The sequence below is a fragment of the Chiloscyllium plagiosum genome, chromosome 13 (assembly GCF_004010195.1).
Source record: "Chiloscyllium plagiosum isolate BGI_BamShark_2017 chromosome 13, ASM401019v2, whole genome shotgun sequence".
NCBI classification, from domain to species: Eukaryota; Metazoa; Chordata; class Chondrichthyes; order Orectolobiformes; family Hemiscylliidae; genus Chiloscyllium; species Chiloscyllium plagiosum.
This window is the reverse complement of record NC_057722.1, coordinates 75,417,750-75,422,618: the sequence shown is the minus strand read 5'-3', so window position 1 is coordinate 75,422,618 and position 4,869 is coordinate 75,417,750. Positions and strand designations below refer to the sequence as shown.

The window sequence follows — 4,869 nt, the reverse complement described above, 5'->3', positions numbered from 1 at the left end:
TCTCCTCCACCTGGAATGTCCCTTCCAAGTCACTCACCATCACATCAATTGTATGACACTTTGATCTTTTACTATAAATTCTGTGTCCTATGATCCTGCCCACTAGCTACCTGATGAAGAAGCAGTGCTCTGAAAGCTTGTACTTTCAAATAAACCTGTTGGACTGTAACCTGTTGTTGTGTGATTTTTAACTTTGTCCACCCCGTTCAACAATGGCACCTCCACATCTTGAAATATATCGCCATTCCTTCAGTGACAATTGGCGAAAATCTTGGAAATGCCTCCCAATGTGCTCCCTACTGCACGTGGGCTGCAGTGGTTCAAGAAGGGTCACTATCATCCTATCAAGGACTCACCTTTCGAGAGGTGAAGCAGCCAGACCTGCAGGAGACACCTGTAGAGAATCAAAAACTCCTTTTTAGAAGGTTAGGAAAGAGATATCAGCACAAAGTACAGAGCTGATTGGTAGGAACAGATTTTTGTCCCACTACAGAAAAAGGAGCCTCTCTGATTGGTGAGTATCTGTCAATTGGTTCAAGCGTATTTTGTCCTGAAGAATTTCAACTTGGTACGCATTGTGTTGGTAAAGTTAAGATAACACACACAAATCAACATAACACAGAGAATAATAGAGTATCCCCCACTTTTCAAATGTTCGCTTTATGCATTTTCACTTTTACAAAAGAGTGACATTAGTACCTGTTTTTGCGAATCTGAAGAGGATTTTTGCTTTTACGATAAACAGCGATACTTTTTCCCAAATAAATCAGGCACCTTTGCTTTACGTCATTTTTGGCTTATTAAAGGTTTCCTGGGAATGCTCAACTTTCAGATAGCAGGGGTTATCTGTGATTAATTTAGGAAAATTCATTAAGGATGCTAGTGTGTGTCCAGGCTGCAGTATGTGGGAGTTCAAGGCTACCATTGTGATCCAGGTAAGTGTTAAGTGTTAAAGCATATCTTCAGTAACTGTTTGAAGTTCAGGCAGCTTTGGATCAGAGTTTGAGTTGGAGGCTGAACTACAGACACTGCAATGCATCATAATCATAGAGGCTTACAACATAGAAACAAACCCTGCGGCCCAACTTGTCCATGCTGCTCAGTTTTCACAATTCATTCAGTCCTATTTGCCTACATTTATTCCACATTCCCCCATACCTATCCCATGTACCTGTCAAAATGGTTCTTAAGTGACAAAATTGGACTTCTCTCCACCATTACCTCTGGTAGCCCAAGGGAGGGGACAGTTACCTGGATTCTTTCTAACTGAAAGCACTCACACCTCTTACTATAGGGTGTTCTGATATGTTTAAACAGAATATAAATAAAAGCAAAGTATTAATAATAGATTAATAAGGTTTTTTTAGATTAGATTCCTGACAGTGTGGAAACAGGACCTTCGGCCCAACAAATCTACACCGCCCCTCTGAAGAGTAACCCACCCAGACCCATTCCCCTACCCTATATTTACCCCTGACTAATACACCTAACACTATGGGCAGTTTAGCATCGCCAATTCACCTGACTGGCGCATGTTTGGATTGTGGGAGAAAACTGGAGGACCCGGAGGAAACTCACGCAGACATGTTGATGATTACAATCCCTACAGTGTGGAAATAGGCCATTTGGCCCAACAAGTCCACACTGACCCTCTAAAGAGTAACCCACCCAGACCCATTCCCCTACATTTACCCCTGACCATGGACCATAACACTATGGGCAATTTAGCACAGCCAATTCACCTGACCTGCACATCTTTGGATTGTGGGAGGAAACCCTTGCAGACACAGGGAGAATGTGAAAACTCCACACAGACAGCAGCCCCAGGCAAGAATTGAACCCAGGTCCCTGGCGCCACGAGGCAGCAGTGCTAACCACTGAGCCATAGTGTTGGCCCATAGAAAATGGAAAATTAGTAACAGAATTGAGAGTGTGGTGCTGGAAAAGCGCAGGGGGTCAGGTAGCATCCAAGGAGCAGAAGAATCGATGTATCGGGCATAAGCCCTTCATCAGAAAAGAGGCTTGTGAGCTGGGGGGGTTAGCGACTCACAAGCCTCAGTCCTGATGAAGGGCTTATGCCCGAAACGTTGATTCTCCTGCTCCACGGAAGCTGCCTGACTTGCTGTGCTTTTCCAGCACAACACTCTCGACTCTGATCTCCAGTATCTGCAGTCCTCACTGTCTCCTCATTAGTAACAGAGGATGACAAAATGGCAAGTGAATTGAACAGATATTTTGTGTCAGTGATTTTGGTCAGTCACAAGTTCCACCTTCTAACCACTTTCTGGGTAAAGAGGTTAATTCTAATTCCTGTTAGATGTTTTAGTGATTGTAGTTATGACACTTAGATTTGGTCTACTCCACACGTAGAAACATTTTAGCAATTTTTGAGAAGATTTGCAGCTCAGGTTAGGGGCGGCACGGTGGCACAGTGGTTAGCACTGCTGCCTCACAGCGCCAGAGATCCGGGTTCAATTCCCGCCTGGGGCGACTGACTGTGTGGAGTTTGCACGTTCTCCCCGTGTCTGCGTGGGTTTCCTCCGGGTGCTCCGGTTTCCTCCCACAGTCCAAAGATGTGCAGGTCAGGTGAATTGGCCATGCTAAATTACCCGTAGTGTTAGGTAAGGGGTAAATGTAGGGGTATGAGTGGGTTGCGCTTCGGCGGATCGGTGTGGACTTGTTGGGCCGAAGGGCCTGTTTCCACACTATAAGTAATCTAATCTAATCAGGTTGATGATAAGTATGTAAATTAGCTCGCTGAGCTTGAAGGTTTGTTTTCAGGCATTTTTTCATCCATACCAGGTAGTATAATCAGTGAGAGTCTCTGATGAAGTGCTGGTGGGATGTCCTGCCAATCTGTTTATAGGTCTTGGTTTCTTAAGGTGGGTGATGTCACTTTCAGTTCTTTTTGATTAGACTTTAGATTAGATTCCCTACAGTGTGGAAACAGGCCCTTCGGCCCAACAAGTCCACACTGACCTTCTGAAGAGTAACCCACCCAGACCCATTTCCCTCTGACTAATGCACCTAACAATATGAGCAATTTAGCATGGCCAATTCACCTGACCAGCACATCTTTGGACTGTGGGAGGAAACCGGAGCACCCGGAGGAAACCAACACAAACATGGGGAAAATGTGCAAACCCCACTCAAACAGTCACCCAAGGCTGGAATCGAACCTGGGTCCCTAGTGCTGTGAGGCAGCAGTGCTAACCACTGAGCCATCGTGGTGGAAATATAGGGCACTTCACAAATTTGCGTGTCATCCTTGCACAGGGGCCATGCTAATCTGCTCTGTATCGTTTCAACTCTAGTATATGTGCTGCTGAAGCGAGGGAAAGTAGATAGGATCTAAATGGATGTGTTTATTGATGGAGTTCAAGTTAGAATGCCATGCCTCTAAGAATTCTCGTGTGTGCCTTTATTTTGCCTGTTCTAGGATGTGTGAATTGTCCCAGTCAAAGTGGTGTTCTTCTTTGTCAGTATGTATAGAAATTTGTGATAGTGGGTCATGTCTTTTGGTGGCCAACTGGTGTTCATGTATCCTGGTGGCAAGTTTCCTGCTAGTTTGTCCAATTTAGTGTTTTTTATAGTTCTTGCAAGGTATCTTGTAAATGACATTAGTTTTGCTGGTGGTACCTAATGGTTCAATAGTCACTGTTTAAGTGTGTTGGTAGGTTTGTGGGCTACCATGATGCCAAGGAGTCTGAGTAGTCTGGAACTCATTTCTGATATGTCTTTGATGTAAGGTAATGTGGCTATAGTTTTTCTTTCTTAATCAACTCTCCCACATCACCCCTCAGCTTTTTCTGTTAGGCCATCAACTATCACAATTACCCTTAAGATCATTAAATATGTACCTTGTGTCTCCATTTACCATCAAGGAAGAATTTTGGAATGTCACGTCATTTCAAAGAATCTGATCTTAACCTATGAATATTTGCCACAATTTCTATTATTACAAGTAGGTCAAATATTTAGACTCATGTTTAGCTTCATATTGCTAACACCTGCCCAGCCAGCTGACTCCAAAACTCTGTCATATTAGCCATGGCAACGCTTTGTGTTCTGTCACTAATGTAATTCCATTCCAATGCATATGGGCGCTATTTATATTCCTCACAGCCGTCGTTGTTGCTAATGTCTGGTTAATTGCATTGTTAAATGTGTTAATATCTTTATTTAAGGTGAAGAGGATACCGGCAGTGGCTATTAATTCTCATATCTTAGAGAGCATCTGTAACACGGGGGAGTGGTTGAAAGGAGCTGGAAGACTGAGTAATCAATAAGCTCTATCCACAAAGGAAGGTATTTTACTTTTCTCTCTCATCAACTGGCTTGAATCCATATGGAAGATTGTGCCTTAGTCAATTGCATATTTCATGATATTCCCTGCAATTTATGCATTTCCTTACACCTTGTCAATATGTGCTGATGTCCTGCATGCCCGCATTGTGTTGGAAATAGCACTGCACTTGTTGATATGTGCACATTCATCTCAATTAACAAGTAAATTCTAAATTAATAGACAAAACCTAAATAGCAGCCCTTACTGTTGTATACTTTAACCAACAGGAAAAGCTAACTAGCAGCATTTGCTGATACATTTGGGTGCACAGAGGTCAAACAATTTCTAAGCAACCTGTTCAGAGATTCTATAAAACATCTCTGGGACAGGTGAGACTTCAATGTAGGCCTCTTAGTCCAGGGGTAGGGACACTACAAGAGCCCTGTATTACCTGGCATTCTTCCATCCAAATACTAACAAGGCCTGAATCTGCTTAGCTTCTGAGAGCAAATATTTTCAGTTATGTGTAGTTATAGGCAAGCTGGTACATAGTCTAAGCTATAAAACACGCAATATAAGTT

At 43.1% G+C, this 4,869-nt stretch overlaps 1 non-coding gene across 1 annotated transcript; it reads right to left on the bottom strand.

The window, feature by feature from the left end:
* Positions 1-3,231: 3,231 nt before the first annotated feature.
* On the bottom strand, positions 3,232-3,334 carry LOC122556399. Its single transcript, XR_006313516.1, has one exon. It is a non-coding gene; the product is annotated as a U6 spliceosomal RNA (small nuclear RNA).
* Positions 3,335-4,869: the final 1,535 nt, after the last annotated feature.